Source organism: Aquarana catesbeiana, linkage group LG05 (genome assembly GCF_042186555.1).
Source record: "Aquarana catesbeiana isolate 2022-GZ linkage group LG05, ASM4218655v1, whole genome shotgun sequence".
NCBI classification, from domain to species: domain Eukaryota; kingdom Metazoa; phylum Chordata; class Amphibia; order Anura; family Ranidae; genus Aquarana; species Aquarana catesbeiana.
The window spans coordinates 551,387,831-551,414,923 of NC_133328.1; the positions used below are offsets into that span (position 1 = coordinate 551,387,831).

The 27,093-nt window shown below is 43.0% G+C and overlaps 1 protein-coding gene across 2 annotated transcripts in view; it reads right to left on the reverse strand.

Moving 5' to 3' along the window:
* The window catches only part of PAG1 (phosphoprotein membrane anchor with glycosphingolipid microdomains 1), a 400,978-nt gene that overhangs the window by 270,134 nt on the left and 103,751 nt on the right, over positions 1-27,093 (reverse strand). For both annotated transcript variants that reach the window (XM_073631862.1, XM_073631860.1), the window contains exon 2: positions 2,336-2,415. The gene's annotated coding sequence lies outside the window, so the exon portion shown is untranslated. The remainder of the gene's footprint in view (positions 1-2,335; positions 2,416-27,093) is intronic.

The following is a 27,093-nucleotide window of genomic DNA, read 5'->3' on the forward strand; positions in this document are numbered from 1 at the left end:
TGAAAGTAGAACGAACCATCTCTGTAAGAGATTGTATCAGCAACTTCTCAGATTGCGAGGCTGAAAAGGGTTCATCCACCATTGTTTCCGCCACAAAAGAATCATTGGTTTGTCTTTCCTCCTGATCGCCTGAGGGTAAAACCTCATCCTGTACCCACTGTTCCCTTGATAAAGGGTCTGAGGTGGGGGAGGGGGATCTGACACGTTTCCTATCCTGTTGGATGGAAGATGCGATTAAAGCCGCTTATCTTCCTTCCAGGCCCGGCAGGGTGGAGGAAAAGACATCTTCAGTCACGTATACAGGGGCTGAGATGTGAGAAGCAGCTGCACCACCAATTTGTTCCAATGGCTCACCCTGGCTTGCCACAATTGGTATTTCAGGCGAGGATGACAGTGTGGAGGTACGACTGGAGTTTCTAGCACCTGGGGGTGAAACCTTTTTGGTCTTTGTGGTGTCTTTTTTGGTACACATAGTCCTAAGCACAAAAGCAGAGGCACTATCAAATTGCATTACTTGCTGAACATAATCATGACAGAATGATGCCGCTATTAAGTTCAGCCTAGTGCTGGGAAAAATGTCCTTCCTGTATAAGGAATGCCACTTGCAGCCCTTACGTGCCCCACCGCTCCTGTGTCCCGTGTGTAGCCTGCTTGCTTCCTCCTTGTTATCAGCTGAGGAGAGCCTGCTCCAGCTGATCCTTAATGCTGCTTGTGCCGTGCGTCCTTGTGGAAACCCGCCCCCTTCCTTTTCTGTTTGAAAATGATTCCCGTGTGGGCGGCTTTCGGGTCCTTAGACCCAACACGGGGGGGGGGGGAGGAGGCAGAGCCCATGGCACAGCAGGCAGAGGAAAACAACTATTGAGACAAAAAAAACGGGACCACCACACCCCTGAGGGGGGGGGGGGGGGTATTACAAGGGGGCTACAACCACTGCTGTTTCCCTATACCTTCTGGTCCCTTCAGGGGGGGAGAAAAGCATTTGGCAGATGTCTTAAGTTAAGAGGAATCCCCCTGCACAAGCTGCTGCGGCCACACACAGACTGACACTGAGCTGAAATGAAGGCAACAGATTAGGGTATGTGCATATACTCCCTCTAGTGGAGATTTAAGGCATGACAACATTTTTTCCCTTAAAGAAGAAAGCATAGGTGTACTTTTTAGTTCCTAAGTTTCTTCCCTTACCTTACCCCCGCCGCACTATTTTGCTGAACAGTCAATCCAACCTTCACCCATCACGGCGGGCTGCGTTTAGCAAACCTTCAAGGACCGGTGTTTTACTGGCCAGATCACCAGGTGAAAGCAGAGGGGGAAAAAAAGCTTAAAAAAAATACAACAAATGCAACCGCTACATCTAAGGATCGGTAAGCTGCAAAATATATTACAATTTTGCTTTGGGTTTAATAATGCTTTAATGTCTAAAGAAACATCAGCTTGGGATTTATCAATTTCTTCTTTTTAGGCACAACTTTTATCAGGACTTTAAGCTTGGCAACAGGGTTGCTTTAAGAAAAACTATTCATATGGGGCGGATCCGCTGGACGGACTCCACTAGCACAGCAGGGATCGCTCCGTTGATCTTTGCCGAGCCCACGGATAACAGGTCCGTCTTTGCTCACAGTGCAGGGACGGACCTGCCAGAGCCCCGCTGTTCTCTATGGGGAGATTGGATGAAAACGGATATCTGATCCGCTGGACGGATGGCGAACGGATCGCCATCCGTCTGTTTTGAGCGGGTCTTGTCGGATCAGATGGCAGGCGGTTATGGCTCCGCTGATATCCACCTGCCCATAGAAGTCAATGGGTGGCTCACTCGGATCCGCCTGAAAAATGGACAGGCAGATACAAGCGGGCCGATCATGTGAAAGGGGCCTAAGGCTTAAACCATGTGTGAATTTAATATCATATTATTAAAAAATGTATCAACTTGCTGGCAAACTCCTTATTTGTAGCAAGGTAAATCAGGTGACTGGCAACAGGAGGTGGAATCCCGCTTTATCATGGGAGTTGAAGCACCTTTGTAGTTTAGCCATTAAAGAGCAGCTGTATCAGTGACATCTTCAGGCTAAATGAGGCACTGCACTCCTCTAATACAGTCAAAACAGACAGCAAAGATATAAAAAGGTCCGTGTTCATATACTGTAATACTGTGTGTATATATATATATATATATATATATATATATATATATATATATATATATATACACACACACACACACACACACACACACACACATATATACACTGTATATAACCATTATTTTACATAGTGAACACATTTTAATGATTTGATTATACTCAGAGCACAACTTTAAAAGCAAATAAATAGAAATTACCTCATTTGTAATGCTTTAACGCTTTGTGTAGAAAATGAGACACTTGCCTGGCATATTCTTGTATCACTAATTGAGAATATCTGTTAAAAAAAAAAGAAAGAAAAAAAAACAGGGGTTATTTATTATTTTTACTTTAGTCATTCAGTAAAATACAATTTTTAGAAAGTAACTGCAAGCAATATGGAAATACTGAAATCCAGGGAACACTGCAACTGTGCTAAAATCAGAAAGGCGTTTCTATTTATCTTCATTTGGTTGTATGTGATCTTACTCGCAAGTGCTTTGCTGCAGTGTTCATGTATGCTAGTGAGAATGGAAGGGTAGACTGAGCATACTTTCTGACTAGCGTGTCAAAATGTTGGCACTGGAAAAAAAAAAAAAAAAAAAAAAAAAAAACTTTTTTCCCACAATTAGAGTCTTCTCTTAGTGGTATTTGATCACCTCTGTAGTTTTTATTTTTTGTGCTATAAACAAAAAAAAGCAACAATTTTGAAAAAAAACTTTTTTTTTTTACTTTTTGCTATTTAATAAATATCCCCCCCCCCCCCCCCCCCCGTTTAAAAAAAAAAAAAAAAAAAAAATTCTTCATCAGTTTAGGCCAATATGTATTCTTCCACATATTTTTGGTAAACAAAACAAACAAAAAATAAAATATCGCAATAAGCGTATATTAATTGGTTTGCGCAAAAGTTGTAGCGTCTACAAAAAAAAAGGGGATAGATTTATGGCATTTTTATTATTTATTTTTTACTAGTAATGGTGGTAATCTGTGATTTTTAGCAGGACTTCGACATTGCGGCGGACAGATCGGACACTTTTGACACTTTTTTGGGACCATTGACATTTATACAGCAATCAGTGCTATAAAAATGTACTGATTCCTGTATAAATGTCACTGGCAGGGTAGGGATTAACACTTGGGGGCGATCAAGGGGTTAAATGTGTTCCCTTGTGTGTGTTTTTAACTGTGGGATGGGACTGACTGGAGGAGGAGACATATCACTGTTCCCAATTACTACGAACAGCAGATCTGTCTCTCCTCTCCTGTCAGAATGGGGATTTGTATGTTTACACACACACACACACACACACACACACAGACTCCCGTTCTGGCTCTCGTGCCTGCGATCGCAGGTGGCCACAAGCATAAGGTCCTAAAAGGAGCCGACGTACAGCGATTCACGGGGACGAGACACTTTGCCAACGTAAATGTATGCGAGCTGGTTGGCAAGTGGTTAAGGGACGGGATAGGCCCCCCCACCAAGTTATTAGAACTGATGTCCCTCACTGGAAGATTTCTATCACTTTTCTGGGGACAACAAAAAATGTGGGATTTGCATTAGGTCGTTTTCACACTTGTGCGACTTTTCCTGCGACTTTGGAGATTGGAGTCGCATGACAAGTCATACACTATGATTCCCAATAATAACCATTCATATCTGTGTGACTTCAAGTCACACCGACTTCAAAGTAGTCCCTGTACTACTTTGGTCTGACTTTGATGCAAGTTGAGGTCCATAGTCCTCAAGTTTACACAGGCATTCCCTGAAATTGCAGCAAAATCTCACGACTTTCAAGTCTTGGCACTATGAAAGGGGCCTTAATTTCATTTTCAAAAATAATGGTAAACAGGACAAAAAGAGAGGGTCAATCTCCCTAACAGAGACATAGACAGCAATAAAAACTGAATAGGTGTTCTAATCCAGCTCTACGCTAAAAAAAAAAAAAAAACAAACCCATCAGACATCGCCTTCAAAAACAATACATTACAATAACCGAATTTAAACTACATAGCTAAAAGTAAGTAAATGTGTGCTGAAAATAGAGTCAGAGGGAAATGATAACAATAAAATGACACAGTAAATTACTTTTAAATAAACTCTCAGTGACATCTGTAGCTGCAGACACTCTGGAGCAATTGCTCATCAACAGCCGAATCACTGAAGTAAATTCTCTCAGCAGTTCAGCCTCCCGAGTCCCGGTTCCCCCCCCCCCCCCCCCTTTGGTAGTAACTTAGCAGCCTTCTAATCTCTAATAAAAACACACAAGTGCCCCAAGAGGGTGGTAAAGGCAAGTTCAGCCGCTAAAAAAAAAAAAAAAAAACAACTTCAGTGGGAGCCAGTTTTAAAACAGATTTACTATTGGTCAGGCCCTGTTCACACCTGAGCGATTTTCAGATTGTAAAACCCTCAGCTCTGAAGCTCCAAAATGCCCAGCAAGCAAAAATTCCATTCATTTCAATGGCCCCTGTTCACAAATGAGCATTTTGTTGCCCGACACTCAAAAAAGTACACAAGCTTCTTTTCGACAGATTCGAAACACATCAGACAGCAATGGTTCTGAGGTCTTCCCCTCTGCTCTCTGGAAATGATCGGTTCCAGGACTGATTGCCACAATTTAATGGCTTCTACAGGCTTTGATTCATCACGTTTGTGAGTAGTATTTTACAGTTTTTTTATCAATAAATTATCTTGGGATAATGCACAAGGCTGGTGCACCCTCTTCTTTTTATCTTTTTTTGTTACTTACCAATAGAAACTCCTGACTTGAGCAGAAAAACACTCAAATAGCACCCCTAACTTCCTCTCCCACTCCTTCCCCTAGTGCTTTCTAGTGGCTAAACAAAAATGTCTGAGGCTGTAAAACGTTTATAATATGCTCTAAATAAAAGCTTGTAAAAAGCTGAAAAAAAAGCTTAAAAAAAACAAAAACAAAAAACGCCCGAGTAAAATCGATACGCTCAGGTGTGAATGGAGCCTAAAGCATTCCTAAGGCTGGGTTCACACCGCAGCACGGGGAGACTCACAGCAGGGATCCGGTGCATCTCCATTTACCGATTTAGGTCTGATTTCATCCCAAATTTTTTGCTGAATTTGGACCTGCAACAGACCAAAAGACGCACAAGGCTTCTGTGCAATTCACACCGGAGATGTGTGTGTGAGAGCCAATCACAATCTCCTCACATGCGAAACGGATGCGGTGAAACTCACTTCCAATTCGCAATAGTGTGAACCCAGCCATAAAGTTCATTATCTACAGCATGACCACAAGTTTACTAAAAGGGAGCATGACAGCACTGAATATGGGAGCTACCACAGTTTTTGAGGGTAAACAGTCATGCTTAAAGGGTAACTCCACTTTGTTGGGGAAAAAAAATTGGCAAATAAAAAATATAGCGTATACAATTGTGACACAAGTCACATTGTAATTGAATCTTTTTAGCTTTCCTTTCCAATCTGCAGTGCTGTATTTTTTGTATAATGTATTATGGCAACCTGGAGGCATTCTGTACACAGATGGTATACAGAACCCCCCCCCCAGATATGTCATTTCCTGCTTGTGTGATTGGCTCACTGATTTTCCTAAAAGGCTACACGAAGATGCAAATCAGATTTTGAGCATCCCCTGCAACAAAAATTTCATTTTTGGTGAGATAGTCTCAAAGGGAAATCATGTCTAATGGGATGCAGACCCTCCAACTTTCCTCATTAGAACTCTGCAGGTGCAGCAGTTAATTGAGAATTATAAAACCACTCCCATACAGATTCACTTAGCACATGGTCACAAACAGCTGTATATTCCGAACAAAAAAAAAAAAAAAAAAAAAAAAAAAAGGTAGGAACCTGCAACAAAGTTTGTTAAAACACCTGCAATGTACATAGATCACCCAGAGGGGAATGTTTTTCCTCAACAAAAGCGGATTTACTCATTAAAAATGCTTCACCATTTAAAGCAGACCTTCACCCCATTTCTAATGTTCTACTTTCCTGACCCCCCCTCCTCCTATAACACAAATGCAGGAAAAAAAATAGTAAATAGTTTTTTTCCCTAAAAGTGGTTCTAAAGGCAGAAGGTTTTTTTTATCTTAATGCATTAAGAAAAAAAAAAAAAAAAAACACCTTTTGTGTGCAGCAGCCCTGCTAATACTTACCTGAGCTCCATCTCGATCCAGCGATGTTGGACGAAACCCTCAGCTATCCAGGACTCTCCCCTCCTCATTGGCTGAGACAGCAGCGGGCTCCATTGGCTCCCGCTGCTGTCAAAGTCAGTGAGCCAGTGAGAGAGGGGGTGGGGCTGAAGCAGCAGCTCGGCCGAGTGCCCCCATAGCAAGCTGCTTGCTGTGGAGGCAGGAGGGAGGGGCCAAGAGAAGAGGAGGATCTGGGCTGTTCTGTGAAAAACTCCTGCACAGAGCAGGTAAGTATAACATGTCTGTTATGTTTAACTTTAACAGTTTGACTTGAAGCATGACATGTTAGGTATCTATTTACTCGGCGTAACTTCAGCTTTCACATTATGCAAAAAAATTGGGCTAACTTTAGGGGGTTTTTTTTCCCAAAAAAAACGTGTTCGAAAAATTGCTGCGCGAATACTGTGCAAGATAAAAAGTTGCAACGATCGCCATTGTATTCTCTAGGGTATTTTCTAAAAAATATATTATATATATATATATATATATATATATATATATATATATATATATATATATATATATATACATATATACATACACACACACACACACTGTATTTATTGGCGTATAACACTCACTTTTTCACCATGAAAATCAGGTGCAAATACTTCAATTTTAGCTGCCTCGGAGGGGACAGGGAGGGGGGCGGGACGAGCGCCGTCAGATTACATACAGTGAGAATCTCCTGTTTACTTGGCAGCCTCTGTAATAGGAAGTCCCATCTCTTGGGCCACCATTGGACCACTGTTCTGTCTATCATATGAGATTCTCACTGTATTTAATCTGTCGGCGCTCGTCCCGCCCCCCTCCCTGTCCCCCCTAGGCTGTAGATGGGCATCGATTAGGCTGCTGCATTGATGGCACTTGTGAGGCTGCAGATGGGCATTGATCAGGCTGCATTGATGGCAATGGTGAGGCTGCAGATGGGCATTGATTAGGCTGCATTGATGGCAATGGTGAGGCTGCAGATGGGCCCTGACCCTTATTTTGCTTCAAAGTTCCTTATTTAAAATTTAAGTTTTTTTCCTGAAACCTCTCTCTTAAAATGAATGTGCGTGTTATATGCCGATAAATATGGTATATATATATATATATATATATATATATATATATATATATATATTCTATGGGGGTTCTATGTAATTTTCTGGCAAGAAAAAATTGGCCTGGATGGGAAGTGGTTAATATCACTTTAATTCTCACCTAGGCAAGAATGATGCACCTGTCCGCATGCATGCGGTTCTGCAAACTGCCTCCAGGGATTTCTGTATCACCCATCCCAGGAAGCAGCTTGTGGGATGTGCAGAAACACCATGGGGTCTCTCATTTACTGGCAGAGCGGGGATACGCCAGGTCCAGTAGACGTGGCAAAGAACCCTGCAGCAGGTCTGCGCATGCGCTGGATCTTAAGGGCTGTCACTATGCAGCTTTCACGTCGGCCATAGCATAGCACCATATGAATCTCCCTGATACACAGTCACCACGCAAATGATCCAATGCAACTACAGCTGGCTTTACTTTGGCCCAAACAGCTGTATCTGTTCGGTGAACAGTCCAATATTTCTCTGCTACTCCTTGGCAGATTGCATTTCTTCTTTTTTATATAACTTCATTCTACAACAGACACATTGTATCAAGCAAGCTTTATATCTGCACAATCCAGCAAATTACTCGGGGAAATTCTGCAGACCGTGCACAAATTCTCTGCTATGGACATTCCGCTTAACCTGACAGTGACAAAATATACAGCGCTTCCATTAAACCAGTGCACAATGGGATGAATTCACAGAATTAAAGGTTATTTTATTGTATATCAATATTGACTGCTGACCAGTTCAGGATGGGAAATTTATTGCCTCTAAGGATAGCTGCTCTTTTGTAGAAAAAAAAAAATACGAATATAAAAATATGCATTTGCTACACAAACCTTTCTATAATCAAGTGCTAATACAATTCTAATTTAATCATTCTAATTTAATCTGATGCCAGATAGGATTTTAAATAACTAGTTATAAAAATGTGAAACATGGTTGTGTTCAATGGGGCTTGGTCTACAGACAGGAAAATGTCACTTCTGGTCCTCTGATTGGAGTTCTGCTGGTGTCTGTGGTTTTTCCCTTGCTGATCATGTGACTACAAAAGGCAGATCCCCCAATTTAGGACACAGAAAAGGAGAAAGAGTGAATCACGTGTACGTTTCCATCAAACAGCAGATTGGAGGAGTCTGCAGTGAAGTTTGAGAAAATCCCTGCTACTACGCAGACGGCAAGAGGTGGAAAGTTCCAGGCCTTTTTCTGCGCTCTGGGAGCCATAGGTACTGCATACAACCTACCATACTGATGTAAAACACCAATTCGCAGAAGCATCAGCCTTTACCTACACCATAGGCCGCGCGCACAGGGTGTGCCAGGTGTGCCCAGGCACACCCTAATCACCCCATGCGCATTAGTATTATCGCTCTGTGTAGCAGCAGGAACATGTGAAAGATCTACCTCTTACTGGCTCTGCCATAAGAGAAGTGTCTATGCTCTTCTCTTTCACTGTGCCGGCAGAGAGATCAATTTGCCGGGGTCATATATATGTAGACACACACATGCATGTGTGTTTGAGCTTTAGGGTGCACACCCTAATGCAATAGACTGCGCACACCTATGACCTACTCATACTTATACAGCATACACTATATATAGTGTATTTCCTGAATGTGGACATCTAATAAGTATGGCTGCGTAGAGCCATTCACTTCTGTGGCAGGCTGTACACGGCACCTGCAGCTCCCTTGACACAGAAACAAGCCCGGAATTTAATGTCTGGCAAATTTTCAGCCTCCCACCATCTGTATGCATGAGAGCTTTAATTGACATGGGGGGGGGTTGTCTACCCCCCACACCAAGTGGAAAGTGGAACTAAAGGCACAACTTTATTTTCATTTTGGATAGCGTAAGGTGAGTAAGGGAGGGTTAGAACCTGATCTTTTTTGCCATCTGTGTCCCATTGGGGAGATTTTCAATAACTTCCTGTCTAATAGCTTAGATATGATAGCTGAATTAGGCCTCACACACAGGGCACAAAAAAATGCTGCTTTTACAGATGTTTGGTGCTTATGTTTTCAGCTCATAAACACACCTCTATTTTAGCCTATGTGTCCATGTACATATAGATATTTTAGAAAAGAAGCATTTACAGGGTGAAGAAAAAAAGCCCATCACCGTGCCAGGAGAGGAGTGTTTTGGCAAAAAGGAAAAAAAAAAAAAAAACGGAATGAATGCTAGATGCATTTAGGCACATTTACATGGTCATGCATTCTAATGGACAGAATAAATGAATATTCCTGACACCAAGAGATAAAGGGTGACATGTGAGGGATCTCCACCTGATTGACAACTTCAGCTCTGTTCCTATGTGCTTTGTGAAGGGGGGTGTGTCCCTTCCCTCCAATCAACTGTCAGAGCTCTCCTCACTGAGCTCTGCTGTGTGTAACTTCAGCTCTTCAGACATTTTTTTCTGACAGCTCAGACAAGCTTTAGAAATTCTGGACTCTGACCAGATGGAGAGAAGAGAAGACTTCAGATAAACAGGTACAACAACCTATGTAGGAGGATTTGTTTAATCTCTATCACCCGAGACTAGTCACTTTACTGGGTATATATAAAAGGGTTTACATCCACTTTAAGGTTTTAGAACAAGGAGCACCATCATGAACTTGTTATAACTCCAGTTTTCCAGCCCAGACCTTATATTAGTGGTCTATAAAGCAGGACTTGGGCCAAACATGCAAGGTCTGTTTTTGTGATTTCAAAAATCACAATCCCAAAATGAAAGAGAAAAAAAAAAGGCATTCGCGGGGGAAAAAGAAAAGTTGCGTCATACTTAGTGGATTTGCATAGAGCAGCCCGGATCCTCCTCTTCTCAGGTCCCTCTTTGGTGCTCCTGGCCCCTCCCTCCTGTTGAGTGCCCCCACAGCAAGCAGCTTGCTATGGGGGCACCCAGGCTGGGGCCACAGCTCCCTGTGTCCATTTAGACATGGAGCCGTGGCCCGGCCCCACCCCCTTTCTCTCCTCATTGGCTGACTGACTTTGACAGCAGCAGGAGCCAATGGTGCCACACTGCTGTCTCAGCCAATGAGAAGGGGAGTCCCGGTCAACGGAGACACTCCTACAACATCGCTGGATCTAGATGGGGCTCAGGTAGGTATTAGGAGGGCCTAAGAGGGGCTGCTGCACACGGAAGGCTTTTTATCTTAATGCATAATATGCATTAAGTTAAAAAAATATAAACCTTCTGATTTTACAATCACTAAGGTCTATTTGGGTTACACAATTGTTAGGATGCCAATGGAATGGAAAGCACGAAATTGTTTTGATTGCTCTGGTGTGGTTTCTTTATCAGTTCTTGTGAATGTTCGACCTTTACATCACAAACAACTAATCAATGCTCATAAATGGAATTTTCCCAAGTTTTTCACTATCCATATACTATGTTATTAAGCCATTTCATCCTAGCCCGAAATTTAGGGAGGAATATCTGTACACGGTGTATCTCTAGTGTTTATGTACTGCTTCTACGTCTCTTTGTATTCCAAAAACTCAAATTTAGTAAAGAAAAACAAAAAGGTATCTTGACTTCCACCCCCAGCAACTAGACGAGGGTGACATTACCATCACTTCCGCAATATCCTAGGGAATGCTGAGAATCCCAAATCTTTAAAGACAACGCTATAGCACTGTGGTGGAGCATCTTCTTCTGAGATTTAGGGTAATCACAAATATCTGGGATCTCACCAGAAAGAATGATGACATCACCCCCTGCAGTAAATACTTCTATTAAAGTACTTCTAATAAATAAGATACAATTTTATGGAAAGAGCATGCCTACTATACAAAATGTGTCTTCTGATAAACAAATGATGACATTAACTACAGTAACGAGGAATAAAAGGATAAATGCCAATAACTCCAGATCAGAGAGGCATCCGGTAGCAGTTGTACAGCAACTCCAAAAGAAGAGAGAACCGTTCACTGTATTCAATGCCTCTCATTTATTCAGTCCAAATAAAAAGACCAGTCCAACCAAGCTGCAGACATCTAATGTGTTTCAACAGCAAGCACCTTAATGATAGGCTCTTTGCCGAGTGAAATGCATTGGGCTGTTTGCATCTCAGATGTGCTGGTCTTCTTGTTAAACTGATGAATAAATGGACAAAAGGTGTTTAAAATAAGTAAGCTGTTCTTTTGGCATTGCTGTAGAATCAAACCTTGAGCGGCGTATTTCCCCTGATTCAATCCTGTGGCAGTTGCTACCCCAGAAAACAGCATTAGAGGTCTGTGATCAATGATTGTGGCAAGTTGGATCCCAAGAGATGACCATCTATGATACAGCTTACTTAGCTCAATCACATAAATATTTAAAGTAATGGCTTTTTAAAAGCATTTACATTTTTTTTTTTTTAAATGTCCCAGTTCACACTTATGCATGCTGGAAGGCAACAAATTTGCATAGGTTTGCGTGTCAAGTGACAAAACCTTGCTTCCTATGAAGGCAGTACGATTCTGGTGTGGTTAAAAAAAGGGTCCAGTGCGAGTTTAGTGTGGAGCGGTGTGATTCTAAGCTCCACAGACTGAGAAAATTGCATCTTAAAAGCACAAATCACACCACAAAATTGTACTGCACTGGCACTTCAAATCACATATAAAATCGCACCGCATCAGTGTGAACCTGGGCTTAAGGCGAGATCTTTGTATTTTAATTCTAAATTGAATATGTTGAGCCTAATTATGCTGTAATGTCTTTTGTTCAATAAAGCACTCCCGATTCGTTAAAAATATAATATATATATATATATATATATATATATATATATATGTAATTCTGTTAATACAATAATACAATTGTTTATTTTTCCCCATTCTATTCTATTACTTGTTACGAATAGTTTAATGCTGCTGGATTTTGGACTGTAAAAAAAAAATTTCAAAATTACGATCAACTTTCCATCTTTTATTTTAAGACAAGAATAGTCCCTTGCATGCAAGTAGCAGAACATTAAATTCTTCTGATGAAGAAGTCTCGGTAGTATATATATATATATTTTTTCTGAAGTAACACAAGCCTGTAAAGAGCAGAGAAGTACATTATGTATGGGGAGTCAATGGGAGATAATAAGGTCAGACGTTGTCTTCTACACACTGAGTTTTCATCTATTCTTTGATAAAAGTATGTTCTTGTTTCCATGGAGATGCAGTCCTACTGCTAAAGCAAATAATAATCATTAGAGAGGAATGTGTACAAGTAAATGTCTCAACTGAACTAAAATCCACATGCTTAGCTGATGCAAATCGCTTCAGTACACGTGTATTAAAGAAAAAATAAGCCATGATTAGAGATCCATAAAATTAGCGGACCTATTGGTCTCTTCTCTGCATGACCAAAACAAGCTTTGGATTTTCAATTATAAATGTTAAAATGTATCACACAAAGAAAACATGAAAAGCTCTCTTAGTAGGTCGCTAAAAATGAAAAAAAAAAAAAAAAAATTTTTTAATTCTTAGTTCTGGTAAAGCTGGGTACTGTAGGGTTCAGTTTGTCTAGCAAGTTACAGTTGTCAACAACCTAAAATATACTATTCCTATGAAAAATGACAGATTGTGACACAATGGGGTAGATTTACTAAAACTGGAGTGCAAAATCTGGTGCAGCTCTGCATGTTAGCCAATCAGCTTTCAACATCAGCTTGTTCAATTAAGCTTTGACAGTAAAACCTGGAAGCCAATTGGTTTCTATGCAGAGCTGCACCAGAATTTGCACTCTCCAGTTTTAGTAAATCAATCCCAATGTCCATTTGTTCTGTCCTCTAGCCCAGTGGTTTCCAACCAACCTGGGGTACAAGTGCCCCCCTGGGGCTTACTTGGCAGCACATTTAGTTGTACATGAAAATACTTTTGTAATGGCAGAAAAAGACTGTGGCAGGGTGGAGTCAAGGACTTAAAGCGGAGCTCTATCCAAAAGGGGAAGCTTCACTTGTCTGCCTACTCCCCCTCTTCTGTGCCACAGTTGGCACCTTGTAGGGGGGAGGGGGTCAAACTAGTCAAAACTAGGTACTCACTCCCACTTCGAACTCAGCCGGAAGTTCGGTCCTCACCGCAGCCGGCCTATTGAGAAAGCACAGCGAGATTCGTGCATGCGCAGTAGGAAACCGGCTGTAAAGCTGCAAGGCCAGTAGGGCAGAGAATGGTGTCAGTCAGTAGGGAAGAGCTTGGTATTTAACCACTTGAGCCCCGGACCATTATGCTGCCTAAGGACCAGAGGTCTTTTTCCAATTTGGCACTGCGTCGCTTTAACTGCTAATTGCGCGGTCATGCAATGCTGTACCCAAACGAAATTTGCGTCCTTTTCTTCCCACAAATAAAGCTTTCTTTTGATGGTATTTGATCACCTCTGCAGTTTTTATTTTTTGCGGTATAAACGGAAAAAGACCGAAAATTTTGAAAAAAAAATGATATTTTCTACTTTTTGTTATAAAAAAAATCCAATAAACTCAATTTTAGTCATACATTTAGGCCAAAATGTATTCGGCCACATGTCTTTGGTAAAAAAAATGTCAATAAGCGTATATTTATTGGTTTGCGCAAAAGTTATAGCGTCTACAAACTAGGGTACATTTTCTGGAATTTACACAGCTTTTAGTTTATGACTGCCTATGTCATTTCTTGAGGTGCTAAAATGGCAGGGCAGTACAAAACCCCCCCAAATGACCCCATTTTGGAAAGTAGACACCCCAAGGAAATTGCTGATAGGCATGTTGAACCCATTGAATATTTATTTTTTTTGTCCCAAGTGATTGAATAATGACAAAAAAAAAAAAAAAAAAAAATATTTACAAAAAGTTGTCACTAAATGATATATTGCTCACACAGGCCATGGGCCTATGTGGAATTGCACCCCAAAATATATTCAGCTACTTCTCCTGAGTATGGGGATACCACATGTGTGGGACTTTTTGGGAGCCTAGCTGCGTACGGGACCCCGAAAACCAATCACCGCCTTCAGGATTTCTAAGGGTGTAACTTTTTGATTTCACTCTTCACTGCCTATCACAGTTTCGGAGGCCATGGAATGCCCAGGTGGCACAACCCCCCCCCAAATGACCCCATTTTGGAAAGTAGACACCCCAAGCTATTTGCTGAGAGGCATATTGAGTCCATGGAATATTTTATATTTTGACACAAGTTGCGGGAAAGTGACACTTTTTTTTTTTTTTTTTTTTGCACAAAGTTGTCACTAAATGATATATTGCTCACACAGGCCATGGGCCTATGTGGAATTGCACCCCAAAATACATTTAGCTGCTTCTCCTGAGTATAGGGATACCACATGTGTGGGACTTTTTGGGAGCCTAGCCGCGTACGGGGCCCCAAAAACCAATCACCGCCTTCAGCGTTTTTAAGGGCGTGAATTTTTGATTTTACTCTTCACTGCCTAACACCGTTTCGGAGGCCATGGAATGCCCAGGTGGCACAAAACCCCCCCAAATGACCCCATTTTGGAAAGTAGACACCCCAAGCTATTTGCTGAGAGGCATGGTGAGTATTTTGCAGCTCTCATTTGTTTTTGAAAATGAAGAAAGACAAGAAAAAACTTTTTTTTTTTTCTTTTTTCAAATTTCAAAACTTTGTGACAAAAAGTGAGGTCTGCAAAATACTCACTATACCTCTCAGCAAATAGCTTGGGGTGTCTACTTTCCAAAATGGGGTCATTTGGGGGGGTTTTGTGCCACCTGGGCATTCCATGGCCTCCGAAACTGTGATAGGCAGTGAAGAGTGAAATCAAAAATTCACGCCCTTAGAAAGCCTGAAGGCGGTGCTTGGTTTTCGGGGTCCCGTACACGGCTAGGCTCCCAAAAAGTCTCACACATGTGGTATCCCCGTACTCAGGAGAAGCAGCAGAATGTATTTTGGGGTGTAATTTCACATATTCCCATGGCATGTTTGAGCAATATATCATTTAGTGACAACTTTGTGCAAAAAAAAAAAAAAAAAAAAAAAATTTGTCTCTTTCCCGCAACTTGTGTCGCAATATAAAATATTCCATGGACTCGACATGCCTCTCAGCAAATAGCTTGGGGTGTCTACTTTCCAAAATGGGGTCATTTGGGGGGGTTTTGAACTGTCCTGGCATTTTATGCACAACATTTAGAAGCTTATGTCACACATCACCCACTCTTCTAACCACTTGAAGACAAAGCCCTTTCTGACACTTATTTTTTACATGAAAAAGTTTTTTTTTTTTGCAAGAAAATTACTTTGAACCCCCAAACATTATATATTTTTTTAAAGCAAATGCCCTACAGATTAAAATGGTGGGTGTTTCATTTTTTTTTTTCACACAGTATTTGCGCAGCGATTTTTCAAACGCATTTTTTGGGGAAAAAACACACTTTTTTAAATTTTAATGCACTAAAACACACTATATTGCCCAAATGTTTGATGAAATAAAAAAGATGATCTTAGACCGAGTACATGGATACCAAACATGACATGCTTTACAATTGCGCACAAACGTGCAGTGGCAACAAAATAAATACATTTTTAAAAGCTTTTAAAAGCCTTTACAGGTTACCACTTTAGATTTGCAGAGGAGGTCTACTGCAAAAATTACTGCCCTCGATCTGACCTTCGCGGCGATACCTCACATGCATGGTGCAATTGCTGTTTACGTTTGACGACAGACCGCCGCTTGCGTTCGCCTTAGCGCAAGAGCAGGGGGCGACAGGGGTGCTTTTTTTTTTTTTTTCTTTATTATTTTTTTGCTTTTTTATCTTATTTTTAAACTGTTCCTTTCATTTTTTTTTTTTTTAAATCATTTTTATTGTTATCTCGGGGAATGTAAATATCCCCTATGATAGCAATAGGTAGTGACAGGTACTCTTTTTTGAAAAAATTGGGGTCTATTAGACCCTAGATCTCTCCTCTGCCTTCAAAGCATCTGACCACACCAAGATCGGTGTGATAAAATGCTTCCCCAATTTCCCAATGGCGCTATTTACATCCGGCGAAATCTAAGTCATAAAATGCTCGTAGCTTACGGTTTCTTAGGCCATAGAGATGTTTGGAGCCACTCTTGTCTCTGATCAGCTCTATGGTCAGCTGGCTGAATCACCGGCTGCATTCTCAGGTTCCCTGTTGAGACAGGAGAGCCAGAGAAAAACACGGAAGACGGTGGGGGGGGGGGTCATTCCCTCCCACGGCTTGTAAAGGCAGTCTAGAGGCTAATTAGCCGCTAGGATTGCTTTTACATGAAAGCCGACCGCTGGCTGAAAAGAATGATACCAAGATGATACCTAAACCTGCAGGCATCATTCTGGTATAACCACTCAAAGTTGTGAATGGCGTACCTGAAGACAAAAAAATGGTTAACAATAAAGCACAGTAAACAGTAAAGTATAAATAATTACATACCTGAAAAACAAACATGATAAAACATAATAACAATAACAATAACAATAAAACACTGCAGAATAGAATACAGTAAAAAAAGAGCAGAACAATAGAGAGAGAGAATAGAGAGAGAGAACAATAAAACGACAACTATTTTTTTTTATTTTATATATATATATTTTTTTTTTTTACACTTTTTTTGTAACTAACTTTTATAACGGTAACCGGTTCCAGGTTCGGGTCTCTCAAAATGCGATGGCATCTTGGGAGACCCTGTGAAAGTGTGCCTAGTTTGTGCAATGCTGTACCCTACGCTAATACTCAACTAGTGAATGGTAGCGTTCAAAACATTCACCAATGCAAAGACCAGGATTGTCAGGACAGGAGGGACAATAATAGCGGGTGTCACGCCTATATCCACGTTTGCTGCAGACACAACATCTTTTTGGGGGGGTTCGTTGGGTAGGGGTACTCGGGAGCACATAAAAATGCCTCTCATGCAGCCGACTGCATTTGGTCGGGGATGTGAATGGGGGAAGTACGGGTGCTGCAGAAGCGGTGGGTTCCCAATTAGGATTGGCGAATGCAGCAGGAAGGGCACTATGGGCACGACGGGCCTGTGTTTGTCTTTTTGGTGGCAGCGGGACACTACTTGTGCTTGCCACCTCACCAGCTTGAACTGCACTTATGGGACTCGCCACGTCACCAAGTGTTACTGCAGCGCTGGTTTGACTACGACCGGGGTATACTAGGCCGCTGGTGCTTGCCAGTTCAATAAAAAGCTTCCAAAAAAACTGTTAGCGATCGCAGGGATCAGGTCTGACTCTGCGAACGCTGCAGTTATGCGTTTAGTGTTTTGTAAGTGTCAGTGATCGATCGATACTGCACTTGGGTGGGCTGGACTGGGCCGGGCGGAGGGGCAAAACGCAGGTGCTAGCAGGTATCTGGGCTGATCCCGCTAACACTGCGTTTTTGGGAACCCTAAACTGCTGGGGACGCTAGTATAGATCTGATCGGATCAGATATTGATCCGATCAGATACTATACCACTAAAGGAGGCGTATGCTGCGTGCGTGGGTGTTAGTGGTACTGGCGCTAACCTGACGCTGCCTGGGGCCGGTGCTTGCTAGTTCACCAAAATGCTACCAAAAAAACTGTTAGCGATCGCAGGGATCAGGCCTGACTCTGCGAACGCTGCAGTTATGCGCTTAGTGCCTTGTAAGTGACAGTGATCGATCGATACTGCACTTGGGTGGGCTGGGCTGGGCCGGGCGGAGGGGTAAAACGCAGTTGCTAGCAGGTATCTGGGTTGATCCCGCTAACACTGCGTTTTTGGGAACCCTAAACTGCTGGGGACGCTAGTATAGATCTGATTGGATCAGATATTGATCCGATCAGATACTATACCACTAAGGGAGGTGTACGGTGCGTGCGTAGGTGTTAGCGCTACTGGCGCTAACCTGACGCTGCCTGGTGCTTGCTTGCCAGTTCACCAAAATGCTACCAAAAAAACTGTTAGCGATCGTAGGGATCAGGCCTGACTCTGCGAACGCTGCAGTTATGCGTTTAGTGTTTTGTAAGTGACAGTGATCGATCGATACTGCACTTGGGTGGGCTGGGCGGAGGGGCAAAACGCAGGTGCTAGCAGGTATCTGGGCTGATCCCGCTAACACTGTGTTTTTGGGGACCCTAAACTGCTGGGGACGCCAGTATAGATCTGATCGGATCAGATATTGATCCGATCAGATACTATACCACTAAGGGAGGCGCATGCTGCGTGCGTGGGTGTTAGCGGTACTGGCGCTAATCTGACGCTGCCTGGGGCGACGCATATCACCGCCGGGCGATCAGGGGGCTAAACCTTTATTCGGTAATAAACGGCGGGTGCCCTGACACTATAAAAAATAAACGAACTAACCTGCGTCACCCGTAATGGTTATACGGTGATCAGTGGTGAAAGGGTTAACTAGGGGGCAATCAAGGGGTTAAAACATTTATTAGGTAGTATATGGGGGTCCCTGTCACTATAAAACGCTGACGGCGAACCTAAATATTTACCTCACTAACTAGCGTCACCAGTGACACTAATACAGCGATCAGAAAAATGATCGCTTAGCGACACTGGCGATGGGGGGTGATCAAGGGGTTAAAACTTTATTAGGGGGGGTTAGGGGGGTATCCTAGACCTAAAGGGGGGTAATACTCACTGTCCCAACACTGTAACTGTCACAAACTGACACTATGCAGTAATCAGAAAAAAAAAAAAAAAAACCTGCTGGTGTCAGTTTGTGACAGGGGGGGGGGGTGATTGGGGGGGGATCGGGGGGCGATCGGGGGGGGGATCGGGGTGTTTTGTATGCCTGGCATGTTCTACTGTGTGTGTGTGTGTTGTGCACTCACATTGATGTCTTCTCCCCTCGGCGCTGGAACGGAAACTACCGAGCCGAGGGGAGATGACATCATTTCCTTTGCTGCTGTTTAGCATACAGCAGCAAAGGAGTGTTCCCATTGGCCGGCGGCGATCGCGAGGGGGGGGCCACGAACGGATGGCCTCCCCCTCATCTCGGATCGCCGGGGAACAGAACGGGACCGCTTCGGGCACCGGGGGGGGGGTCCGATCGGACCCCCCACCCGCGAGAGGCAAATCACGTACATGTACGTGATTTTGCCTGCCCGTGCCGCCTTGCCGACGTAAATCGGCGTTAGGCGGTCCTTAAGTGGTTAAACACTGAAAAGGACTCTAATGCCGCGTACACACGACCGGACTTTCCGGCAGAAAAGGTCAGACGGAATCATTTTATCGGATATTCCGATCGTGCGTGGGCTTCATCTGACTTTTTCTTTCAAAAATTCCGACGGACCTAGAAATAGAACACGTTTTAAATCTTTCCGACGGAATAAATTCCTATCGGGAAAACCGTTCGTCTGTATGCTATTCCAACAGACCAAAAACGATGCAAGGGCAGCAATCGGCTACTGGCTATTGAACTTCCTTTTTCTAGTCCCGTCATACGTCATCGCATTATAAACGATCGGACTTTGGTGTGATCGTGTGTAGGCAAGTCTGTTTCAGCGGAAACTCCGTCGGAAAAAACGTCAGAGTTTATTCTGACGGAAAAAATGGTTCTGTGTACGCGGCATAGATTTTAAGGCAAGTACAAAAATATTTTTTTGTTTCTCATCCATTAAAAAGGGACACGGTAAGTCAAATAGCAGTCCAACTAAATGCGGACAAATACAGCAAAACAACAACAAAGAACCAGGGACACCTGTAGCTCAAAGAGCTGTCTAAAAAGGACCTTGCGCCCAAAGCTAGCATCAGATGAGGCCTTAATGTCTACATGGTAGAATTTAGGGGATGTGAGAACAGAAGACCAGGTGGCAGCCTTGCAAATTTTGGAAATAGTTGCTTGATGCTGAAAAGCCCAAGAGGCACTCACAGGTATAGTAGAGTGCACCTTTACGTAAAATAAAACCTGATCCTTGAGCTTTGCTGATCATTTGCCTAAGCCACCTAGATATGGTGAAACAAGGAGCCGATGCAGATTTACAAGTTTCATTCGGGAACGGAAAAAGGGAACCAGTCTTCCCGTAAAAAAAAAAAAAAAAAAAAAAAAGTAAGTATCTGAAAGATACTTTCCCAGCCCACATTACATCCAGACAACATAGTGGTATTTCCTTCGCATGAACTGGAGCCAGAAAGTGGGACAGAATCACAATGTCTTTTTGGAGGTGAAATGCAGAAACTACCTTAGGCAAGAAGGAAGTCCAGGGTCTCGGTACAACCCTATTCAAGATCAAAAAGGGATGCTTGCAAGATGAGGCCGCCGGTGCAGATACAATCTTGTGGGTGAGAGTAGACAGAGGAATGATTCTAATGGATTCAATTGACAGTTCCTGAGGCGCAGAGAGAACCAGATTCAAAGCGGAACAGATGGTGGGAGCTACATGCTAGAATCCCTACACAAAGGTCTTAATCAGAAAGGTTACCTATTTCTGAAACCTGAACCTTAACAGTGTTAAGAGCCATACGCTGGACCAGACTTAGCTGTAGAAAGGAGAAAAACTATTTGGGGCGCAAGCCCCGAGACTCACCTAAAGTATAATATATACCATGCCTTCCAAGGTTTTAACATTGTAGAAATCACTGATTCAGAGATTCCCCTGTTTCTGAGAACCTGGACTTCAACAACAATGCCAATAAAGCCAGCAACCGTGAAGAAAGATTGGTCCTTGAAACAGAAGATCTGGAGAATTTGGTAGAGCCCATGGAGCATCGACCATGAGTCTTACCAGACTGAAGTACCACATCCACCTAAGCCATTGAAGAGCAATGAAAATCATAGGAATGCCCAACATCTCGATCTTGTGAAGCAGAATATGAAAAAGTTTCAGGGGGAGGAAATACATAGATCCAGTGTAGTGATCCCATTGAGCCACCCACTGCATCCAATAGAGGATTTCTATACCTGAAGACCAACCTGTCCAGTTTGTTGTTGAACCTGGAGGTCCACATCCAGCATCCCCCCACCTGTCCTGGACACCTCTGGGTTTTGGGACCATTCCCCCAGGTTCAGATGTTGCCAGCAGAGAAAGTCTGTTTTCCACACCTGGAATATACATGGTAGACAGAGTTAAAATTTGACCACGATGGCATGTGTTCTACCCCTTTTGCCATGACGAGACTTCTGGTTCTTCCCTGGTGGTTTATATATATGCCACCTTCCATGGTGTGGTCTTATTGAATTAAGATAATATGACCCTTTACGGCAGGCTAGACCAATGCTGCAGAGAGAGATCGCTTGAAGCGGCAGGATACTGAATGGGAAACAAAACTCCTCCAACTACCATGACACCTCCCAGTCAGAGCCATGTTGACAGGCAGAGCCCACGCTGAATGTTGCCTTGAGGTCACCTAAGTATCCCACAATGGGGATAACACAAGAGCGCAGCAGAGCTAGTAGTGATATAGTAGAGTAATTTGGTGAACACCCAAGGTAACAATGATACACCAAGGGGTTGAGCCACAAATTGGTAGTGCAAGGGACCCACAGCAAAAGTTAGGGAACGTTGATGCACTGGGATAAGAGGGACATGCAGGTACACAATGGGGGAGATTTACTGAAACTGAAGCACACAGAATCTTGTGCAGTTATGCATGTTAGCCAATCAGCTTCTAACTCCAGCTTGTTCAATTAAGCTTTGACAATAAAACCTGGAAGCTGATTTACATGCATAGCTGCACCATATTTTGCATGCTCTAGTATAAGTAAATCTCCTCCAACATCCATAGAAGCTAGGAGGTGAGGGAAATCTTAATTGAAGATTGAATAAAGACATTCAGAGCTTTGAAATCCAAGATGCCACCTCTGAGTATGGAAATGGCGAACAGGTTGATGTAGAATCCTTTAAAATGTCCTGCCACTAAAATCAAGGCAAATCCAAACACCTTGGCCCAGAAGACCCAAGAAGGCTTAATGGAGAACTGATAATCTATGCAGAGACACAGGAAGGTTAGAGGTGAGAAACGAAGAAGCGAGAAGGGAGTGAAACTCCCGTGTGTAGCCCTGAGGTACCACCTCATGCACCCAAGCATCTAAAATGCAAGCTAAAAACACAAGTACAGCGTACGGGCGTGTGCAAAAAAAAAGTTGTTTTTTTTTTCCCCATGCGTCAGTATGCTGTATTTGTGTTTACTCACCACCATATACACAAGTACAACAACACACAGTCATTCATGTCTATGACAGACTGTACGTCACACCTGGGATTTCCCGTACAAAGGAAAGACGGCTGCAATTATGCTGAACTGGCTCAGCCCTCCCATGTGCAAGAGCTTTTATTTTCTTTACTTTTATACCTGCAACAGTACAATCCTTTGGAGGCAATAAAATATGATATGCGCAACAAATGTGAAATCCCCTATTGGTTTGAAGATGAAATATTGCAATGTATACATGTACATTTTAGTATTAAACTGTGTGACCACCTCATAAGTGGTTTTCACTCAAAAGTGACCATCATCTCCACAGAATGAAACAGAAGTGACATGAAGAAAATTGGATCCTCAAATTTTAGTGGGAAAAGTCAGAATCTATTTTTGGTTCTCAGTGAACCGTGGCTGGTTTCATTTGCCATCGTAACCTGAGTATTAAAACACAATTTCTTCAAGAAAATTAGCCGTAAAGTCTAAATTGAGGTCACCCTTTTAAAGGAGAATTGTTTAAAAAAGGTAAAAACATCAAAGTCTGAATTAGGGCAAACGTGGTCAAGCTTTTGCATGTTAGTAATGACATAAACATACTTAAATAATGCAGTGCAACATGCATTGACTACATGCAAAGTAGAACCTACGGCAACCAAATTTCATCTTTTTCCTCGGTGACTAGAATTAGCCCTGTTGAGTTATTGCACTTTGCACTTCTCCTACCCTTGGGGGAAAACATCGATCTTTAAACTGCCTTACAATTTAAACACTTTGTAACATTTATGGGCCTTTACTTTAACAGAAAGAGGAATATTGCAACTTACAAAAAGTGAACTTTAATTATATAAAAAGACAACTGTACCTTTGCTACAATTTGCATTTTAATGAATGCAGCTAGAACTCAATAGCTGAATCACTCAGAGGGATGACTGACCCCCTAATCAGAGGGCTCATGCCAAAGTTTCAAACAGACAAATTGTGGCTCAAAACAGGAAGCTTCTGTTAAACTGACCCCTTTAGTTAAAAACAAAGTGATATGCAAATTATTGTCCTGCAAAAGTAGAATACAGAAGTAAAATAGAGCTTTAGTCCTCTCTTTGGTTTCATCACGATATAGAGATTGCCGAAAAAAAAAATAGAATGTTGCATAGTTTAGGGGGGAGGAATGATAAAACTTACCTAGAAAGAAAAGGAAATTTGGATGTCGGACTCCTAGAAAATGGCTGCTGCATTGGAAGGAGTCCATTTTAGAGTGAATGTGTGGCAATTCACTAGAGTTACATCTGACAGCTACTCATGGACACATTGCTTTTGCAACTGCCCCAACACCCACCCTCCCTTCACCACAGTTGACCACAGTTGACCACCCATAACCCTTTCCATGTACCACACCTGCACAGCAACCCCACTATAACCATTGTGCCTGACCCCATGTTCTTCTCCCCTCTCCTGCACCAACGTCTGCCTCTATGCTTATTGTCACTACACCGACACAAAGCATCCCCACTGTGACCATTGTGCCCGACTCCCATCCTTTCTCCACCTCTTACCACTGCACAAAACGTCCACCTCTGTGCTCTCTGCCACTGCACCGACACATGCCTCAGCACTCGCAGCTACTGTACTGATGTGCACTTCTGTATTCTCCTTATTACAGTGATGCACCTTTTGTTCAATGAACAGGTGCATTTTGTTAGATTATTTGAAATACAAAGATCTTGGATGTCTGGGTTCAATGGGGTCAATGGTTTGCAATTGCCAAGAAAGGGCTTTGTTTTTTTTGTTTTTTAAAAGCATGCTTAGACTGTTCATAGCCAATTGGAAATCCAGTGGGTTCAGCAGGAACCATCTGAATTTCCATCAGTCTATGGGCAGGGCATTTCCATCCATCTATAGGACGTTCCTTCGATCATCTTCAGTACAACCAACCTGTCAGGTTTTTTTGTGCGATCACTGTGTTCATTGTATTCTGACAGTTTGGAAACCTCCCAATGTCAGAATACAAAACGCAGCAGGAGGGATTCCCCCATCAGCAGTGAATGTGTTGATGGGGGAATCGAGCCCGTGATTGAAGGTGAGAAAAATTGTATAATGTATGGCTTGCTTTATTTTTATTATGCAAGGGGAGATCAAGTTGCTTCTTCACCCAGAAATAGTGGGTACATCTGTATTAAATCTTTAGGTTAAACACCTGACACGTGTTGATGCAGCCCGCGGCATGCTTGCTGCACCTCACAGAAGTCCCCATTAAAAAACAATGTAAGGCTTCCCTTACAATTCATTTGTTAAACGTGGCAAAGGATTGTATCCCTTTGTGCTGAAGGTCTGTAAATCCACACGTAAAGTCCCATTGGTTTTCCCAAATCAATGAACAGCTACCCTACATAACAGGAAGGAGATCTTACGTGACACATGGAGGCCACAGCAATATTTTGTATACACTGATGCCTATTTGCAGGTCGTTACACAACCCAGGGCTGAGCACCCAGGACCTGTGGTTATTTCTTGGCCCCGGGCAAGAGAGAATGCTTTCCCTAATTTCTTCTCTTTCTTGCTTTCCTCTTTTTCCCTTCTCTCCCTGTCCCTTCCCTCTACCTCCTTTATTCCCCTCCCATACCCTTTATGAAGTTGGGTGATATATCCCTTGCAGTTTCAATAATTACCCGACCATTATAACTTGTCCATTTGGTTGTTGGCCCTGTCTGGGTCACTATGGCTTTCGGGGCCTCTGACAACCCCAGTCTCTATTTCCTATCAAACGTAGATGCATTCTTGTGTTGCACTTCCTCTGTTTGGGTTGAGACTCCCACCTCTTTCTGAGACTTTTATGTTTTTCGGGGGTTTTTTTGTCGGGAGTTACTAGATTTGCAGATGGTCATCGCTTGGGTGCTCATTGATGCTGTGCAGACCTTATTGCAATATCATTGATTTTGCAAGTCTGTCTATTCAAGTCACCTTGTTTGAAAATGCAACTTTTTGTTAAAAGAGAAGTAGGGATTTTTTTTTTATCCCATAATCATACTTACTTAGGTGGATGCAGCATTGGTCCGATGCTGCATCTGTCCTCCGCCGCCTCTTCACTGAGAACAGAGCCATGGAACACTGCCGATGGCTCGGTTCTCTAACCTCCCCGAGAGGAGAGCTGCTGCCTATCAGGCAGCAGCTCTCAAGCTCTGCTCCTCCACACTCACTGGAGCGCTGAGCTGTGGAGGGGCAAGGAACGGCTGTCTTAGCGGCTTGCTGAGAGGCTGGAGATGCCCATCAGTCCAGGCACCTGGTGGATCCAGACTTCCAGAGTCGGGATGACGCGGTGCCTGGACTGATCTGTGCGACATCAGCAGAGAACAGACTTCAGACCGCTCTCTGCTGAAAACAGGTCACAGAAGTGCAAAACGAATTGCACTCCTGTGACCCATAGGAGAAGCCCAGCCGAACGAACTCAGGCTGGACTTCTCCTTTAAATAAAGAAACACATAGAAAAAAAAAAAAACTTCACAGTTTGCTTCTTGAATAATTTGTTTATTTGGATGTTTTTTTTTCATTCAAAAATTGGCTTTAGATCAGTGGTCATCAACCCTGTCCTCAGGGTCCACTAACCGGCCAGGTTTTATGTATTACCTTGGGGAGATGCAGACTAGAATACTGCAATCACTGAGCAGCAAATGATATCACCTGTGATGTATTTCAGTTATCTTGCAAACCTGGCCTGTTAGTGGGCCCTGAGGACAGGGTTGATGACCACTGCTTTAGATCATAATGCTATGCCCTTAGAGATGCGTAGATCTGGGCAGGCTGGTTAGCAAGTTCTGTTTCCCCAGCTTTGTACCTGCTACACCAGCCAGTAACAAACTTCCTGTCCTACGATATAAATGGTCACTCACTGTATTTTATCTATGCAGGGGGAGTGTTGTCGCCCTATGACAGGAAGCGTGTAAGGATTACAGAATACCTCTCCCTCATAGAATAAGGTGTTCTGTAGTTCTAAATCACATCCTGATAACATTGCTTGAGACGAGACTGCAGCTTTCACAGGACAGCGCTGGATTTCTGTCAGGATCTATAGCAGGGGTCGGGAACCTATGGCTTGCGAGCCAGATGTGGCTCTTTTGATGGCTGCATCTGGCTCTCGCCTCTCAATCCGCAGATCGCGTGGTGTGCCGATCCGCGGATTGAGCCCATAGGAAAGGCCGCGGCTTCGGCCTAGCTCCGGAGCGGCGGCCATCTGGGTACACCCGGTGGAGGCCTAGGTGAGCGGCGCGCTGACGTCATCATCACCCGCCTCAACTGCTCGTGGATCTGCCTGCTTGTGTAGTGGTAAGCAAGCAGACAATCCTAGGGGAGGCGTGGATATTACAGTGGAAGAGATGTGGGGAGATGTGGATATTACAATGGAGGAGATGTGGATATTACAGTGGGGGGAGATGTGGACATTACAGTGGGGGGAGATGTGGACATTACAGTGGGGGGAGATGTGGACATTACAGTGCGATGTGGATATTACAGTGGGGGAGATGACGTGGATATTACAGTGGGGGCGATGACGACATTAGTTATAATTAATAGAAATTAGTCGATTAATCGATAAAAAAAAAAAAGAAGATTAATCGAACACGAAAAGTCGCAGTAATGGTAAGAAGTACTTTATTCA